We start from the raw sequence: 21,163 nt of genomic DNA on the forward strand, positions 1-21,163 counted from the left end.
ACAAAATAATTTTGTTAAGCGTATCCTCACACCACTGTCATGCTGTACGTTATTACCAATGAGTGTACATCTGTACAAGTTTGAAATGTGAACTGTTCTCTGTGGGAAAAATATCAACGTAATGGAAGTAACACCATGTAGAGGTCGGTTGGTTGGTTGGTTTGTTGGTTGATTGGTTAACGCCTCATTCAGAAACATATAGCTTATGGCGGCGGTCTGTACATAATCGAGTCTGGAATAGACAACCAAGTGATCAACAGCATGAGCATCGTTCCACGCATCTGGAATATGATGACATGTGTCAACCAAGTCAATGAGTCTGACACCCGGTTCCGTTAACAGCCCCTTGTGACAAGCGTGGAGTACTGAAAAAAAGTAGTTTAGCCCGAACTTCACTGGCGTCATGCAAAGGAACATCATGTACTGGAACAATGTGAATAGGATACTTGCGAATATTCTTAATACGATCTATATAAAAAATTATGGATATAACATCATGGATAGGAATATCACCGAATAACATAATGGACCTTTTCATCATTATTAACAATATCAACAGGAGCGCCGTGGATGAAGTATATGAAATGGAACATTATGGGTCGGAACATTGTGGATAGGAACATCAAAGGTGGAAACGTTGACATTGTGGGGAGGAACACCATAGGTTTGAGTGAGTGAATTTAGTTTTACGTCGCTTTTAACATTATTCCAGCAATATCACGGCGAATGGCACCAGATATGGGCTTCACGGATTTGGAAATTGTGGATTAGAATATCACGGGTTTGAACATTGAGGGAAGGCACTTAATGGGTTTTAACTGTGGATAGGAACGCCACTGGTAGAAACGTGGATTGGAACGATAATATAATTTGGTAGCAACAGTAAAACGGGTCGAGATAAAAAGTTTTCTAGATATTTGAAATTTAATGTTTGAATGGTAAGTTAGGATAGTTATGAGTTCACAAATGGGTCTCTTTTAATCAAATTCGATAAAATGCATGTGCAAATACATGTGTTAGGCTTTTTCGGGTTAGTGCACACTGTGGATGTATTCGGATTATCTGTAAAAACACGTAACTCTTGGGAAGGCCAATGTAAGCTATCCATGTCTGTTTCGTAGTACTACTGGAACTTGTTATGCTCTTGTGTTTGAGCCACATGTAAAAGTAACACAACACAAAAGCATTCTCTTCACACGTTTAAAATATTTGAAAACAAATTTCAACGAAATATTCAGTCCCAAATAACATCTGGTCCCGATTTCTCGAATCAAACTTAAGTCTCAGTTTTGGCTTAAGTTTGAGTTTTTGAGTTTTTACTCAAATTTGGGTAAACACGGGAAAATTCATTTCCCAGAATGAACTGAAATCAATATTAAACGCAAACACAGTAGACAATCTGAGTTTGGTGGCTAGATTAATTAAGTATGTATTGGGTTTTTTTATTTTAAAATACTGTTGAGTTAAAATTCAGCTGTTTCGTTTTGTCAAACTCAGTTTGAAATTTGAGTAAAAACTTAAGTTTGTTTCGAGAAATCGGGGCCTGATCTTCTGTTTACCCCAAACACATAATGGCTTCTTTTTTCAGACTACAAAATACAATACCATATTAGATCAAGAAGAAAAGAGCTGTTCAAAATCGCAATTATTTATCGGTAAAATATATCTTTCTACTTATCCTCATGAGGTAGGAACATCTCTCTTTCCAGAAGTCCTTTCGCCTCTTAGGATAAATATACATAGTAAGGGATCCACTTTTAAACCCCAAAACAAATGTTTTCCCTTCGTTTGTTGGGACCAGAATGAAGTCTCTGGCGAGATCATTCAACCATACTTTCTGTCCATGAAACCAATCCACTTAGAAAGGTTACTAGTACATATAATAGGAAGAGAGTGAGAAAGTCCTAACCATTAAACATTCATCAACGTCGAGCTCAAATGGACGCCTACAAACAATTTGTCACAGGTCATGGCAATTTGTTTGATGGTGACGCTGATACAAAGATATTAATACCACCTGTCACGTCCAAGTTAATTAAAACATGTCATATGTGACTTGTTTAACCCATTAAAATACTAGATTTCAAATTTACGGAAACCAGTCTAAAAAATATCATTGGAGGGGTTCACATGAAAAAGGCAGACAATACTTTTTTGTTAAACTTTCAATATGTTCTAGAGGCAATATTTAATAAAGAGGCGTGATTCAATCACTGACGTGGAAAGGACTTTTGCGACGTTTTGGGGGATGGCTTTGTCATTTTCCAACACATTCACTTCATTTGTTTTATTTCTTGGAGGTAGATTGGTTTTAATTTCAGACAGTTTCAAAACAATATGCGTAAACAGCCAGGCGAAGAGAGGCCAAAGTGGAACTAACACGGTCATTCTACTGTGACGTATTTGATTTCATAGTATTTATTGCAAGTCAGTATAGTGGCTGAGTTTAGCCAAGGCCAATTTTTAACCGTACACTTATATGCGCGAACACTCTGATAGATTTTCCAAGGATATGAAAACATCATCCTTCTCCTGCACCTTTGTGCAACTAAAAAAGTCGCTTGTTGTCACAAGTGGATTACTTCATTCAAGTTTACCAATGATTTTGTCCATGAGATGGGATTCTCGCTGGAGTATCTTCCTCTGTTGATGAGGCCCACGCACAATGGTGACATCGTAGACGGTAACATGGTGCTTTGTGACTAAATCGTTCGCAATGATGCTGCCGATGTTTTAACGCAATTCAACACAGCATCAAGCTCATCAACGCCAATCTGAAGCCTTGTCGATCCGTTTGTCAATACATCGCGCGTTGGAAGCATGCTAAAGCGCGATGAAACCAAATTATATAACCTGATTCAAATCAAACAAATTTGATAAGTAGTGAATGGTGCGGTTATTGCCCGAAAGACCCACTTACAGCTAGTGTCACCAGATACCAGACCATGTAATAATGAAAATATTTTGTTCTTCGGCTTCGGAACAGAGGATTATGACGATTTCCTCCATCGAAGTTGACATATCTTTCCACTTTTCACATTTATATAATTTCGAACTTTCATAAGTACAATGGACTCCAACCTTCTGGGGATATGAAATGGGAACGCGCTCTTATTTGACTTTTGTCCCCTCAATTCGTTAATCTGGAAACTTGTTAATCCGGTCAAATTAAGGACAACAACATGCATATGAACAAATGCCTATCAACTAAGTTATTCCGACACAATAATTTTAAACGACGGTTAGTTCGACCTGTTTTATGGCAGCTGAAAACTAAACAAGGATTGGAATTTCAGGTCTGATGTATTTGGAAGGGACAACCATTCCTGTGTTTGGATGTACGTTAGCAGTATTTCGGTTACTGCAAAGCCTGATGACGTTCAGAAAAAAAACGTAATTTGGGGATAACAAGTGCTTTCTTTTGCCTGCAGTTTACACGGAAGTGATGGGATGGGGGTGGGGGTAGGGTAGAAGGTCGGGGCTGATAAGGGGTGGTGTAGCAGACAGGGCTATTTCATGATTCTGACAGGAATCTGTGCCAAGGTCATTGCTGTCACACGTCTCCACACGTGACCTTGAGACGCAGCATCGTTGAAACATCATAATGACAATTTAAACTTCAAAACCATACATTTTCATTTTTTTCTCGTTAAAAATTGGAGATTTCTTTTTAAATCTACCGATAATTTAAAATGCTAAACTTACGACTGATTTTTTTTAAATGATATTCTTTGAAGGAGGTGATTTGGTTATCGATAACGAGTGAGAATGGTTTGTCACTCAACTTTTATCGTTGTGCATATTATAGCAAGTTGATCGGACTGATCTTTCTTTTAATCATTTGTTAGAAGCATATGGCTTGCTTTGATCACTCAAGCATACTAACCATTCAAATATTCACATATCTCATTGGTCGGGAATGATAAAAATGTTAAACTGGTGTTTCTCGTCATCTGATATCGTAATGGTTTTTTTTCTTTTTAAATGAACAAAGAACACGCATATGTGTTTTTTTTTCTTCTACAAATTAAAGTACATGGTTGTTATGAATTAAATTTTTGTGAGTAAACCGACCTTGAGGGAGTAAGAGTTGTGTGATAATTGTATCATGCAAAACTGTTTCGCTGAACTGAATGTGGTGGACCACAGTAAGTCACGACCCCTTTCTATCAAATTGCGCAGTGTCCCAGTACTGCGTGGTAGTCAACCGAATCACGCAACCCCTCCTTCTGCAGTTTGACACGCCCATTCGTTCCACTGCGTCTGTTTACGAACATAACAACGCCCCTCTGTGTCATCTACTGTTTTAACCACACTGGTCACGTCCTTTCTTTGCATTCCTGGGCCTGTTTACGAACGTGACCACACCCCAGTGTGTTATGTACTGCGTTAAGAACGCTAGCTACGTCCCTTCTTTGAATTACAGGTTTCATGTTTCTGACCTATTCTACGCCCCTTCTGCGTTTTCTTTGCAGGTCACGCCACATTCTTGCATAACGTCAACGATCACAGCCACGCCCCTCTTCTATAGCATTACCGGTTTACGTATGGGGGTCAGACTGCGATTCACTGTCACGTGTACTGTACGCTGTTCACGCTCCTAACTACCTAAGCCACACCTACATCTGTATACTTAATACAGTACACATTGCGCCTTTTTCTGACCCCGCTTTGTTACTGTTGGACGTGCTTGTTCAAGAACAATAACTACGCCCCTTCTTATTCCGTTATCACATCACCCGTGGTCGCCCACCTTCTTTGAGTCGGGCGAATGTTGCTAGCTGCCGTAACGAAGCCCCTTCTTATATTTGAAGTGTTACCACTGTCTGTGTGGTCACGCCCCTTGTTTGTAGGCGTGGATCCTGCTTGCTGTTGTAACCACGCCCCTATGCAAGGCCTTACCCACGACCTCCTGCGTGTTGTGTTGGTTGTTCTATATGTTTGCTATCACGCCATCGCGTCGTTTTCGATCACTGAGCACGCTGATCACTCTCAACACGTCAAGAACACTCGGAGTTAACTGTACACGTAAACTACACCTAGATTGTGTTCAAAATGAACATCTGTACCATGCTGTCCCATATCATGTACATGTCACCGTGGTGATGTTGTAAGCAGGGAGGGGGGTGGGGGTGGGGTGGAGAATTGACACCATGTACCACGACAAGGATATAACTGTTACAGGCTATTGATCTGCTAGTCATTCTTTGGTGAGTCATTTGGGCGATTTGGAAGGGAAAGAATTTTACGAGAGCTTCAATTGGTTCCTGAAAGCGAAGGAGTTGTTGACGTCATTGAACACTGGCGTGCATCAATCAACATACGAGTTCAAATACTGGTTACTTGGCTCAAATACGCGTCCGCCATCCTGAGACTGCTGACTTTAATGAGGGAGCCTATATAGAGTATCCCTGCTTTAATGTTGGGCTATCGAATCAGTTATCTTGAACTGCTGGTTTCCTGACAAGCTCATTTATAGCAAAAAGAAATCCATTGTCGAATTTACCAAATGAATGGAATACAAAAACGTTATGATTTGTTAACTGTATTCTGTAATATGATGAACGATACGTATGACATTGAAAACTTCTCATCGTTCAGTTTCGTAGAATATTCGATGTATTTTATTATAGATTAAATTCAGTCAATCGTTGAAAACACCAGACCCGTGAAGGTCCCGGGGTAGAATCGGTCTTCAGCAACCCATGCTTGCCATAAAAGGTGACTATGCTTGTCGTAAGAGGCGACTAACGGGATCGGGTGGTCAGACTACGCTGACTTGGTTGACACATGTCATCGGTTCCCCATTGCGCAGATCGATATCGATGCTCATGATGTTGATCACTGGATTGTCTGGTCCAGACTCGATTATTTACAGACCGTCGCCATATAGCTGGAATATTGCTAAGTGCGACGTAAAACTAAACTCACTCACTGAAAACACCATTACTGAAATGATTACAAGTCATCGGACGGAAATTACAACCGAAAGCAAAGTCCTTTCTTCAAATTACCTACGACATCTAGTACCATGTTTTTCCCCACGAGCATTGTGAAATGGGAAAACATTGTTCCTGTCTGTTTTCGACATAAAAAGAACATATACTCTTTGTTAGTTAGATTAAGATACCGAAAGTCACGTTATCTGTGTCTGTGAAAGCATCGATTTGCAGTGTATTATTTTATACTTTCTATAACTTATATATTACCATTTTAGAATCGATACTATTGATATGTTTCACATACGTTTTATAACTTGTATCTCAACACACACGTACACAAACATACACATAGATACATACATACACACGTACGCACGCATGCACGCACGCACGCACGCACGCACGCACATACATACATACATACATACATACATACATACATAGGAGGGGGGGAGAAGGAGCTGTCCCTTGTCATTTGAAAATGCATTCGAGTATATAACTATTCCAGATATAGTTTTTATTGTATACAACGCGGACCTCACCATGAAATGATCCAGGTGCTTTTGCTAGGTGACTTAAATAAAATGCAGTATGTGATTATATTTTACGTATGGTGCTATGGTTTCCTGCAGGTTCCTGTTGACACAATTGGAGCCCATTGAAGATGGGGTAGCACATACAATTCCGATTAAGTGTTTACTAAAAATGACATGTAAACTGGGGGTGAAAGAAAAAAAAAACACTGTATTTTGATAATGTTTGAAATGTTTTGGTCAAATCCTATTTTTAAGTGTATGCGTTCTTTTGACCAGAAGTGTAGTTGAAAATGACACATCACGTGACAAATCCATGACTATAAAGAGGAAGAAAATACATTTACATCTAGTAACTTTTGTTCTCGTTACGTTGTGAACTTATCAACAACAAAAACTATTTCAACACACATTTATTTATTTAATTCATTTGTCCCGTTAATTGAAATCTCTTCTCGTGTGTTAAGCTTTGACATAAAGCATGAAATTTAATCTATCAGGCGGCGAACAAAGTATTAATTTCTTGTAAAAACAGCCGTTTATCCGATCCACTTGAAGTGGTTTATCCTGATTATGCTCAATCCTATCCGCCGAAGAAGGACAGCCTGACACAGTTGCTTGATCACCAGGCTGAGATTTACCACTAAGCCGGCTACTGTAATGTTTGTTTTCTTTAGACATTTGGTGGAAATGTCCTTCAGTTTGACAGCCGTATGTACACTCCCGAGTGTGTTTGACATGCCACTTGCATGATAGTACTAGCATGGCTTTGGGGAGGTTTTAGTGGGAGGAGGGGATGTCTTGTGCTGAAAACATTGCTCATGACGCCGAGCGCCGCGTTCGATTCCGCGCTTAGGTACAATGTTTCTTGCTGTGATGTTCAGTGGAATAAACTATACTCACAAACGAACGAACGAAAACTTTAAAAAATAATAGCCATTTATAAAGTGCCTGTTCCACAAACGTGTGCATGTTCAAAGCGGTAGGACATTATTACGCCGGATAACCCCAGCTGTCCTTTAGGTTCTAGTAGGCTATAGTTACCTGAGTTATCGACCCGTGAAGATCCGGGGTAGAATAAGTCTTCAGCAACCCATGCTTGCAACAAAAGGCGACTATGCTTGTCGTAGGAGGCTACAGGGTAATCAGTCTCGCTGACTTGGTCGACACATATCATCGTATCCCCATTGCGTAGAACGATGCTCATGATATTGATCACTGGATTGTCTCGACCAGACAGGATTGTTTACAGACCGACACCTTATAGCTGGAATATTGCTGAATGCGGCGTAAAACTAAACTCACTCTCTTACATGACTTATCCCATCTGGTACCCACTTTCTGCTGGGTGAACAGTGGCCGTTTTGAACAGACTCACTTTCCTAATGTGTGAGCAAGTATATCATACGGACTTCGATGTCGGGTAGGACTGAAGTCCAAGAAACAGGAATCAAGCTGACAAATGCGGTCAGCCATCCAAGATTCTCCCCAACATTGCAGCCACCTGTAAAAAATCGAGTCTGGACAGGCAATCCAGTGATCAAGAGCATGAACATAAACATCAGCTGCTGGGATATGATGACTCGTGTCAACCAAGTCAGTGGGTCTGAGAACTCGATCCCATTATTTTCATCAGACCACAAGCATGGGTTACTGAAAAACAATTCTAACCCGGATCTTCACGGGTCCAGGTATATGAACAGAATGAGTGTGTCGGGGAGGGGACTGGGAGCGGGGATGGGTGGAATGTAAGCACAACATGATGGAGTTCTCGCTCTCTCCCCCCCCCCCCCCCCCCCCACACACACACACACACACTCACCCCACCCCGAGTACGGCATGATAAGACAACAAACAAATTCGAAGAACCTGAATATGTCACTAGGCCCACACCGAGTGTACCCAAAAAGACCCGAGACGCAGCGGATGGCAATTATGATGAAAATCACACTCCTCCCGACACCTTCAAAGACCCCTTTCTATATACCGCAACACACCTTTAAACCATAAAAGCCTTCTAGGCGATTAGAAAGCAAAGAAGTCTTGAAAATCTTAGCATATTTCCCACGAAGCACAGAAACAAATCTTAAATCCTCGCAAACACTTAATTGTCCTCAATAGTAAGTCGATTATGTGTGTCATAATGCTTTTGTTACTCGTGGGGCGTATTTACACGCTTGCTTTAATCCCCACCCCCGGGCTAGGGGGTGACAGTGGAGGTTTCGGGCGAGCATGGAACAGGATCCATATAATGGCGGGGCGTGAAGAAAGGATTATTTGGGATGAAAAGAAAAATAACAACACTTTTGAGCTGTTGGCCATGATGTTAATTTGTTTACGTGACACCACTGAGAGAGTATGTACATTGTCACGTACTTATACGTACATAAGTCGCATACTCATTAATTTCATATATCAACATTTCTGTCATGGTTATCACCAATTTTGTGACACACGCGTATACGTGTTCCGTCCATGAATTGATATATTTTTTTCCAATTTTTTACCGAAACATCATTGTCAGTTTAATTCAAGGCATCCAAATTTTCAAGTAAAAAAATTTAAAAGCATTTACTATACTGTTTTAAAATCTCAGCGGATTCATAACAACATTCTTGCAAACAGTATGCATATTCCACATTGTTTACATCCTCTAACAAACTTCAAAATGCATGTGAAATAGGTGAGTATATATAATTGATATATCTGTTAATTACGTGCGTTTTTTTATAAATTCCTTTTGGATAACGTGACTTTTCACGTCACTTTTAAGAATGAGTGAGTGATTAGTTTTACGCCGCATTCAGCATTATTCCACCTATTATCTGTAACTGTTTGAGTGTGGACAAGGCAATTAAGTGATCAACAGCAAGAATATCGACCTACAAAATTGTGATACGATGACATGCGTCAAGCAGATCAGCGAATCTGACCACCTGATCCCGTTAGTCGCCTCTTACGACAAGCATGGGTTGGTGATGACCGGTTTTAACTGGTTCTTTTAAAATGTGGCAGCAATATCACTGGGGGGATCAACTGGCCCCAGGAGTCCTCTACATGTCAGAAATTGAACCCGGTCTTCGAATTTATCCGCGCTTTTTTGTATTTTATTTTTTTTAAGTTTATTAAAATTGGTTTTGAAGGAGTAATGGAGGTAAAACATATTATCGTTTCCATAACAATTGTAAAAAGCATTTACATTTCTAAATTACATATTTGAAAATGATTTATAGAGCTGGAATTCGGATTGGATGATGAGTGCAACATGTCGTAGGGACAAGGTCGTAGGTTATTGAAGATGATTGTTACGGTAATTATTACGAGCCTCGATGCTGTAACCGTGTCACCAAATGTTACACCATTACGTTGTTACATGACTCGTAGTAGTTTCACAGCGACATTGTTGTGACTGCATGCCTTGGACTGAGTTCAATTAACAGACCATACTCTGTGGTTTACAGCTGCTGCTTGTTAATTTCAAATTTCACAACCGATGATTTTTTTAATATATCTTCTGTTGATCTTTTGACACATTTAATGGACCACAGCATTCGTACGTGGTGTTTGCATTCATGTTCTGTGGTGAGAAGTGCTTCCGGATTTCAGGGTTTCAGTTTCAATACTTAATCGAGCAAGCATTTGGCAAAAAAACTCCCCAGCGTCAAGGCTTAATAAAAATGGAAAATAATCATTCAATTCTCGTTTTGGATGAGGAATTTCGTATTGACCCCATGGTAATGGGGGTTGAGAGGTAAAGTACTGCGCAAAAGAAAATATACCACCTGTTATGTGCCTGGAAATGAAACAAAAACAGGAAATGGTTATTCGACGGCGATGTAACCGATATGGTAAGGTTAACATAGTTATTTTTAGGAATGTTAGATCATCTAGTTTTCAGGCTAATAATGTTTTTAATGTAATGTTTTTACCTGTATCACGCATGCTATTCTTTCACTGACGAAAAAATAAAATAGAATAAAATAAAACCAGAACAAAGAAAAGGCAAAAAGACCCACCACCCCCACCCAAAACAAACAAACAAAAAAACCAGAAAAAAACCCACTCATTTCCGTCCAACAAACAACTGCATAATTTACGTACATTTTACGTCGGTCTGTTCGCGAGAACTTGGTGTCGCCGTTATATGAAAGCGATTCCTTAACTCGAACCCGTGAACCGAGGCGACTAACGAGATCAGGTGGTTAGGCTCGCTTGACACTTGCTTGACAGATGTCATTGTATCCCAGTTTTGTAGATCGATGCTCATTTTTTTGATCATTAGTCCAAACTCGATTATTTACTTTAAGGCACCATAGAGCTTGTATATTACTGAGTGCGGCGTATAGCCCAACCCACTCACTATGAAAAAACTCGACCTTTGTAGTTCAAATGGTATGAAGGATTTTGTTTTAAGCTGAGATCTTTTTGTAGAGTATTGTGAGATTTTTATTGAAGTTTATTCTGGGTTTTAAGCCAGATATGCTTGTCTCACATCTTGAACAGCACTGACTCGGTGTGGCCGTTCAGTGTGATGGATTCACAGTGTTGTATTGAACACCACGTGATTAAGGTTCGTGTAATATCTGCAGGGTAGGAATTATCTCTACCTGTACATTGTCAGTGTTGGATCATCCACCAATCTGGTTTGACGCCTCGGCGGTGAAAGCTCCGAACATCGCGTGACGGCCGCTCGACGCCAGCCACTGAGAGGCCATCCGAGTCAACAATCAAATCTTCTTTTGATAATATCGACATGTATTTAATTGGAAATCCAGAGATCTAAGGGAAATGAATGTGAGAAAATATTTATTGTGCCAGAAAATCATTAGGATAATGACGCCTGGACATTATATCAAACCAATGAGGACCTCGCCTCGCTCTCCGACTTTTGAAGTCACAAACGTGAAAGCATTCAATTCAATTTTTAGCAGGTCTCGACAATTCCCGTACGATGTTTTTGCAGAAAAGGAAAATCGCACAAAGACGTTCTGTGTCAGCCATATTCGTTTGGGCATTCCATAAATATGAATTTGCAAAAAAATGAATGAAAAAAATATTTAACACGTCGTTGCCATGTCATCCATTGTACATTTCAGTATGTGGGTTGATTGGTGAAATGCGTAAGATGAAGTGAGACAGGGTTTAACGTCGGTTTATCTTTTTCTGCATTTCGACGTTTGTTGAATTGTGAGAAGCTAATGTTTCAGTGTATCAGAGAATCAATATGTGGTTACTTTGAAAACAGAAACATATCTCAGAGATCCGTCCCTAATCTGGAGGACGATCACAGGAGAGGGATGGGTTGGTCATTTATGGGAGCCAGTGCACGTGGAAGTGACGTTAGGATTCGATCTCCATCATGTTCTGTGACATCCTATAAGCCACCCATGCCCACATCACCACCCTCTAAATGTAACATCGTTTCATTACATCCCCCTCTGCGATACATCTCAAGTCCCAAAATAATATTCAACCATTCTTTCCCGTTTCATTTTGTTCATACCATACGTCCCACTTCCGATGTGGCATACATATCACCTCCTCTGAACGCCACCCCCACCCCCTCATCAGCTGCCCTCCCCCCTCCCCACGCCCTCACACTCCCCCTAACCCCCAGACACTTTGTCTTTTGCAACATTCAATCCCTCGGATGGATGGTGAGAGAAAAAAGTCGTTGTACCGAAACTGTGTCAATGCTTAAAACATTCTTTATGTGTGTAATATTATCTAAACAAGAGGTTTTGTTACATTGTAATTGCCACATTACCAGCTGTCGTCCGTATTACCTCATTAATTAACGCGTTTCCCGAATGTTGTCAGTTTACGTCGTATAGTATTTACCCACAGCATTAACCGCCCGTATACGTTAACCGCACCTGCCTCAGACGAACAGTGAACGTTGACGTAACGTCTAATCTCACATGGAAGAGGAAGCCGTTAAGGGCTAGCACAATGGCCGGCTTACTCTATTGCCAGGTATTGTCCCAGCAACTTATAGATGTGAATGTGTGCTTTCTCGGACAGTGGTCAACACCTCATTATGTTCTGCCTGACCACGACACTAGGGCACTCCATTAAGCCCCAAACCAAACACTAGCCACAAACACATTGGGATCAAAATCTGTCCTATTTGTTGTTAATCTAAAGTAAGTGTGTGTGTCCTCCTCCGCTCTAATGATCATAAAGCTGTAAAATCTTGACAAAATCCTGTTAATAGAAAGTGAATAGAGAACTTATTCTCTACAGTGTGGAGTCAATATTTACCTGGGATAGAGAGCGTCTGTATGGTTGACGGGACCGAACACACCTGTGAGGGTGGTAGGAGGGGGGCTCGAGGCGAGGGGAGGGAAAGGTTGTCCGAGATACGAACGCTCTTTACCAAGGAATGTATAATATTTGATATGAGTTATCTGGGGCTTCAAAATATATGTTCCCCAATTTGAAAGTAAATGATGTTGAAACACAACACTACACCAGAATGATTCTTACAATTGATTATTTGTTTCAAAAATATTTCAAAGTTCATTTAAGTAACCTTTACTAACAAAAAGGAACAATTGTTGCAATTATTTGCAGGCAGAATACCAGCGTGTCACTATTTGGAATTGTGTGTTCTAAATATTTTATAGATGCAGCAGTATTGTGTCACAAATGTGCTACAGTTGTAGCTTTCAAGAACACTATTGGTTAAATTTATTTAATAATGTTTTGTGTATTTGGAAACATGTAATTCTCATGTAATACTCATAACTGAGTAAATCGATAATCGATAAATGAGTACAGCGATGTTTTTGGTCATAGCAGTTTTAGATCAAATATCGTTCAATACTCGTCAAACAGCTCAAATGCCTTCTATTGATTTGCCAACCGAATCCAGAGAACAAGTTCCGTGAAACCCTTCCACTGATTTCCAAATCAAATCCAGAGAACTAGCCCCGTGAAACCCTTCCACTGATTTCCAAATCAAATCCAGAGAACTAGCCCCGTGAAACCCTTCCACTGATTTGCCAATCAAATCCAGAGAACTAGCTCCGTGAAACCATTCCGCTGATTTCCAAATCAAATCCAGAGAACTAGCCCCGTGAAACCCTTTCCACTGATTTGCCAACCAAATCCAGAGAACTAGCCCCGTGAAACCCCTCCTCATATTAGCATATTGGAAAAAGTGCCCCGTGAATCTATATTCCGACCCCGGCATAAAGATTAAGAGTGACGACAAGCACCAGCAAGATCGTATGTCAAATTCAGAAGTTCTGGTCGGTCCGAATATGCTCTTTCAATGACGATTTGAGGAAGCCAAGGCTGTTCAGCTACTCCAATGGACAATGGACAAAAAACGTGAAACAACTTGTGGACACATCTATCTATGGGGTGGGGTGGGGGCACGGTGGTGTAGCCTAATGGTTAAAGCGTCCGCTCGTTTAGCTGAAGACCCGGGTTCGATTCCCCGATTCCTGGTGTCCCCCGTCGTGATATTGCTGGAATATTACTAAATATGGCGTAAAACCATACTCACTCACTCACTCACTCACTCATGAAACTATGGACAACCAACGAGCACCACTCTTCAGACAACTTTTGGACAACTGTAGACAATCTCCAATAATCACAGGTTTGTAGTATTTAGTCAGTCGGTTGCGCATGAAGTAAATGTGTAGTAAATATGTAGTAATGAGATTTGTTTTACCATGTTTCAGGTTAAATCGTCTTTGTTACATTTATTTAATAAAATATCCACATCCTCACACCCCAGTGGCTTTGTGGTTTTGTCAGCATCCTAACGCTGCTACAGTACCTGTAAAACTAGCCGAGTTTCAGAGATGCTTAACCATTTATCTCAAGAAATAGCACAGTAAGAGACTTAAGATACAGGGCCCCGTTTCACAAAACTCTCGTAAGCTTAAGATCTCGTAAGTTTTCTCGTAGCAATTGTGCCTCCTATACTGTAACATAGGAGATGCGAATGCTACGAGAAAAGTTACGAGATCTTAGACTTACGAGAGTTTTGTGAAACGGGGCCCAGGATCTTCCGTTTTTGCTTTTTGCTACATGGAGCAAATACCTTGACGAAGATCACTCTATTAGCGATTACCGAATTTCTGAAATGCTCAAGTTTAACCAGCTTTTTTTCATTTTTGAACGTTTAAGGTAAGTTTAACATTTATTTCTAAAATCAGACACAGTGTGTATGTCAACACAGAAAATACATAAATACTTTCCTTAAGGGAGCTGTTCTTCATAGATGAGTTTCGGATAACATGCTTTCTCTTGTTGTGAACACCTGCCGTCAATATCGAGTTCCAGTGAACTGTTGATTCATTTTCACCATTTGGTTTATATTCACGTGCGTGTAATCAGTCTCGTTGTGTCGTTGATTCTATTTTGATTTAGCGCTGACATCACTGACACAGGTCTGTGGTATATTTCTTATTTCATTTGAAAGGTTAATGAACCTGGTTCATCGTTTAAAATTACAAAGCGTCTGGATTGTGTTCCTGTGTAATTGGCCAGTTTGCCAGCTGTGACAGAGTCATTTACATTCTTTACAGTCTATTTTTTTTCGTAACATATTAACTTGTGCAAAGGTATTCTTAATTTACAAAAAAGACACCTCTTAAGTATTTATCTTCTAAAAATGTAATATATCGTTCATCTTTTCAAATTTGAGTGATGCTCTAAGTATTTTGATGACTACAATCTTGAAAACCAGTCTTGTGCACTAACATCTGGTAATCTTTCGCTACACTAGTGCATAAAATTCTAGCATCACCAACGCTTTGATAATTCCATATTTATAAAAACCATGGAAACACAAAATATTGGTAATACAGTGGAAACTGTCAAAACCGGCACTCATCGGAACTGAAGAAATAACCTGGTTTAGACGACATACAGGATTGTAGAGCTGATGCTAAATGTACATGCCACGGGCGGGGCTGAGATTTTATGCTGGTGTTGACCACTTGCCGGATTGGACAAATGCCGGTTTTCACAACTTCCACTGTACATGTTAACCAGTTCCGCTTACCTTCTTCACCTAATCTTTCAAGTAAAATGCATCATTGCGCAGAGTATCAAAATCTGTCCACGCGTAACAATCCTACCCAATAGTTAAAACCTTGATTCCGGCTTTGAACAAACATATAATGCCGACCAGTGCCACCTAAGATGACAATTGTTGAGGCATATTTACCAAACCCTAGAACAAATTGGAAGTATGAAGACCCTACAAAAATTATCTTGTAGCCCCAAATTTCGGAGCCATACAACAAAATCGGGGCAATTTTACAGTCACATATTTTAGAAAAAGTAGTAAAAGACAGAAAGTTTTTTCTATCGAATAATTTTTACAGACGAATACAAGCTTTCGTTGCTTGTGCAGCTAGACTTTCATCGGCTTTCGTCCAAATAAATCTAGAGGAAAAGATTATACCCAAGTACTTATTGTAGGAGACAGTTTTAAGGAATTTGTCACAATAGTACCATTTCTCAAAACAGTTTAATATACTACTATTCCCAAACAATAAAACATCAGATCATCAAATCTTCAATATTTGGTGATATAAAACACCACATTGACAATGTTCATAGGTGTATTTTGCAAGTTCATTTATTAAAAAAAAAAAAGTATCGGGCTTAACATACAGCCCCGCCTTATACCAGGAAGCATACCAGTTTTACACAAGAGTTAAGTTTCACACAAGCTCGTGATACATTTCCCACGACAGCTTCTTTGCAATAACAAGTATGGCATTTTATTTTCACGATCAACATAATCTAAAGCCGTCTTGAAATCGATGAATGAAGAGTAAGTTTGACGCTTGGGTTTACATGAGTACTTGGTGGCCAATGTTTGCAAGATGAAGATATTGCCCATAGTCCAACAATCATGCCTCCTAACAAGGCAGCCTGTACCTCCGATATTAGTTGATTTACTCCCATCCACCTGCGTAGTCTCTTCTCAAGAATGATAGTCAACAGTTTTGGAATTACGCCGAGAAGCAGCATACCTCTACAATTACATGTGCCTGCTGCATTTGAAGATCTAAATGTCAGGATATGGCTGAAATATTTACATCGGAGGCTACAAACAACATCGACACCCGATGTAAAGTACATTGAGGCTACGCTCTCCACATCGGGACGTTTTGTCAAAGTATTAAAAGGTTAATTACACCAGCCGCCCAAAGCGATCGCATTCTCTTTGCAGAGTTATGGCCCTTGGGTACGGTAGTTATGTTTCGTATGGCCTCATATCCCGATAGTCCCAACTCTCACACCATGTATGGTCATGAGTTTCACAAGAGACCAAATATGATGTCTGGTTTCATAAAAGTTTCAAAGTTTAATACCTATCAAAGTGAGGGGCGGCCAGTGATTAAAGCGTTCGCTTGTCACGTCAAAGACTCAGGGTTCGATTGGGTTTAAGTGTCCCCCGACGCGACATTGCGTGAATGTTGTTGAAGGCGGTGTACATGTAAACCTACTCACTGTCAGTCTCACCTACTACATATCAATCCTCTTTTATAACCAACTCACTCAATCATTCACTCACTCACTGACTCATGATGGTCGAGATGATTTAGACCAAACATTTGCGACAAGCTGTAACACTACATGTACACACCAACCGTGCCTGAATGCTCTCAAACACACTACCGCACAACAAAAGGAGCTCGTGTTATAGTAAAACATACCCCATGCTAAAAAAACCCGGAAAACACGGACTTGTCCAACGATAAATCGCAGACCGTATACACGCAATTACGCCCTCGCGCACAGGCAAGGGAGAACCCAGTGAGTACATGGCTAATAGCGGCATAGTGTAATTTCAATCTCACGAGACTACATTTCCAGAAGTGAGGGAGTGAGTTTAGTTTTACGCCACGTTTAGCAACATTCCAACAATATCACGGCGGTGGACGCCAATTTTGGGCGTCACACATTGTACCCATGTGGGGATCGAACACCAGGAGATACAGGATGTACAATCTGCACTTTTGCGGCACTTTTGCAACACAATATAAGTCCTCGTTGTGGACTAACACGGGAGGGGGGTATCTGGAAAATATCCGAGTCGAGTCGAGTAGCCTTTGGACTAGAAATATCCGTGGTAACTCTGCAGTGTCTTGAATAACCCCTTTCGCAAAGATACCGGTGTTTAAAAATATGTTTGGGGAAAGAATCAGTCTTCCAGCTTCTGCGAATACGTTTATATATGTCAGGAACAGACAGGCGTTCTTACGTCATAACCCTTAAGCGGCGTAATTAACGTCAGTCTTCCTCGTCAGTAACGCCCTTATCTGAAAGCGACGTTAATAACCCTTAAGCGGCGTAATTAACGTCAGTCTTCCTCGTCAGTAACGCCCTTATCTGAAAGCGACGTTAATAACTCTGTTAACAGCATACTCAGAGGAAAGTATGTACGCTCGGCACTAACGCCACAATCCGAAAGCGACGTCAACAACGTCATCTGCACCATACACTGAAGACATCGTGCATTCTCGGTAGTAAAGCTATAATCATAAAGCGACGTCAACAACGTCAGTTGCACCATACTCTGAAGACATCGCTCATCCCCGTCAGTAACATCGTAATCTGCAAGCGATTTTAATAACGTCAGTTGCAACATACTCTGAAGACATCGTTCATCCCCGTCAGTAACATCGTAATCTGCAAGCGACGTTAATAACGCCGTCTCACTATACTCGGAAGATTTCGTTCACCCTCGTCTGCTGAACTCTAGTAACACCCTACACAGTAAGTAGCGATAACCCTCTACTGTGACGACGTGCTTTTTGTAATGTTGCTATGCCACTACTTGCACCATTGCATGTCATTTAAATATACCACGAAACTTGGGTCAGCTTATTTTCTTTTCAGTTCATTTCCTTCTTATAGTGTTACACTTAAACATGACAAACAGAACACAGTCACTGACTCACGTCTTGTCAAATGGACAAACCATCCTTTCTCATAAACCCACATTTTACCTTAAACTATTTAAAGCGTATATATTTTGAGTGTCGTTTATTTCTTCCTGGTGTGAAAACGGACTCCAGTAAACAAGTCTAAGGCGTTAGAACGGCATTGATGTACTTGTATTACTACCTATCTAATTAATGTTTCTAAGATGAGGTTACGACTGGGAGATGGAAATGGCGGGAATGAGCGCGTGTCAGGCTATCTCCCGGGGAGATCGTCTCTATTACAGTTATAACACTTTAATCTAAGACTGCTTTTGGAAAAGATTGATATCAAGTGATGAAATATTGAAACTAATTGTTTAAACAGGGAATGAGGCGAGGCACAGTAGCGTGAAAGTGCAGCAAGATCGTGTCAAAACAACCCGCTGACGAAAGGGTTTGGCGCCTTGAAATATTTGAAAACATTAATTATTCACAGTTAATTGAAAAGATCTCATTACATGTCCTATGAAAAAACAATACGAAAGAAGTGGGATCGCCTGATTGTGACAGTGTATTAAGGCCTAATTAGGGACATCTGTTTGGTAATCACTGAACACAGCCACAGATATCGCTACCTCCTGGATGTCATACATTCAATATGTTACTGGTATTCCCTAAGGGGCCATTACAGAAGCACGCTACCTGCTTCACCCCCAGCCAGTCAGGGAACTCTGGAGCCCCACCCCTCCCCATCACCATCATCACGTCCATCCTCATCAAGAGCGTTTGACTGCGCAGGGAGGCCAGGGTGCCGCTTCTGTACTTGTTATAGCAGTGTTCGAACTTATTATCATCCTATTGGTAGGGAATGAAATATTCATGCTTATTTTTTTAGTTAACTAATTATGGCGATGAGTGTCATGATCTCGTGGTAATCGAATCCGACTTGGTCTGAATTATTACGACACCGAAGGCAGTTACTTTCATCACCTGAATTAAAACATGTCAGTGTGATTGTTAATCAAGGGAGAAATCAGGTAATGTGATGACTGCAGGAATTCCTAGCGGACGGAGAGCTGGGCCGGGCAAATTCGGCCATTTTCCACCAGCCGATTTGTACGGAAGCTTAGGAGGGGAATTATGCCGTTGTTGCATTGTCACTCCCTCATCCGTTTTAAGGACCTTTTTTTAAAATGATATGAGCATAACAATGTGACAACATGCATTATTATTCGTATTTAGACAATGTTGTATTATTTTGTCGCCCTTTAAAAAAAATGTCTTGAAGACCCAGGTTAGAACTGATCTTCAATAACCCATGCTTGTGAGGTGTCTAACAGCGGCTCGTTGATTTGGTGGACACAATGTGATGTCATCATATCTAACCGCGTAAATCTATGCACATGTTGTTGATCACTGGACTTTCTGGTTCAGACCCGAATATTTACAGACTCGAATATTCCCCTACATGAAATATTGCGGAGAGCTGCAATAAACAATAAACCAATACAAAACGCAATTTGTAAACGTGACAAATGACAAGTGATCGATTTTACATAAGTTATGATATTCGTTGGTTTCACATTACTTTCAGATATGCTGTGCGCATGCTGTAGACATAGGACCAAAGCGGAAGTCCGCCATTAGATATATTTACACTCTCTGCGCATGCCCTCAGCGAGTCTAAAATTAATGTGAAATCAACGAATTCGTTTCTTGTTTCCTTACTAAGTGAGACAATGGTTACCTGGGCCTAGATTTTCGAAGTTCTCTCAGCGCTAAGATAGTCGTAAGTTAATCTTAATGTATGGCACTTACGGCACTCTTAGCGCTAAGAGAGCTTCGAAAATCTTGGCCCTGGTTGTCTAAGGTGCAAGAATTCTCAGTGTCCAGAGTTACGTCCCTTGGGCTCGCTAGAAGTAGAAACCCATGACAACGGCCTCGAATTACGGCTGGTCCTAGTTTATGCTTCCGGTATGGAGGGCTTCGTGCTCGTAGGTTTAACCAAAGTGGTAAACGTCTGCCACCGTAATGACGTCCCTGTGGCATTTTGCTATCGTGTTCTGATACAACTGGACAGTTGGTTAGCCAAATGGTTAAAGTTGTTTGTTCGTCACGCTGGAGACCCGGGTTCGATTCCTGACATGGGTACAATGTGTGAAAACCCCGAGTGATATAGCTAAGATATTTCTAAAAGCGGCATAAAAACTAACCTCACTCACTCACTCACTTAAACTGTATTAAACCAAAGTCAATCATTCACTCGGCACGACGATGTCCCTTCCAGGTTACCATACACGTGTGACTGCTATGGTTGGCAACACGTACATAGAAACACAATTATAATCAACTAGTATAATGAAGATAGCTTGAATTAACACAACAGACTTGCTGCACGCCATGGGGTTTACATTTTAATGAGACTAGGCAGACATTTTCAGTTCATTAGAGTTTGACTCTGTTCAAAGGTTGCTTTTTCATCCTTTGCTTTGTTCAAAGGTTGATTTTTTTTATCCTTGTTTCTGTAAATAAGGGTCATTTTGTGTAGAAAAGCATTAGCATAGAAGCCAATAAACTTTCAACGACTTTCAAGTGCGTACATGATATTTATGATATTCATGATATTTACATTTACGTAGAAGATTCTGTCATCTACTTAGATTCACGCTTTTACCCCAGAGGTCACTTGTCATTATTTCAAGTTTCAAGTGATATAATCGTTGGACACAGTATAAAATATCAGGTAGAATATCACATGGGCCTATTTGACACTAATTCC

Source organism: Haliotis asinina, chromosome 8 (genome assembly GCF_037392515.1).
Source record: "Haliotis asinina isolate JCU_RB_2024 chromosome 8, JCU_Hal_asi_v2, whole genome shotgun sequence".
Classification (NCBI taxonomy): Eukaryota; Metazoa; Mollusca; class Gastropoda; order Lepetellida; family Haliotidae; genus Haliotis; species Haliotis asinina.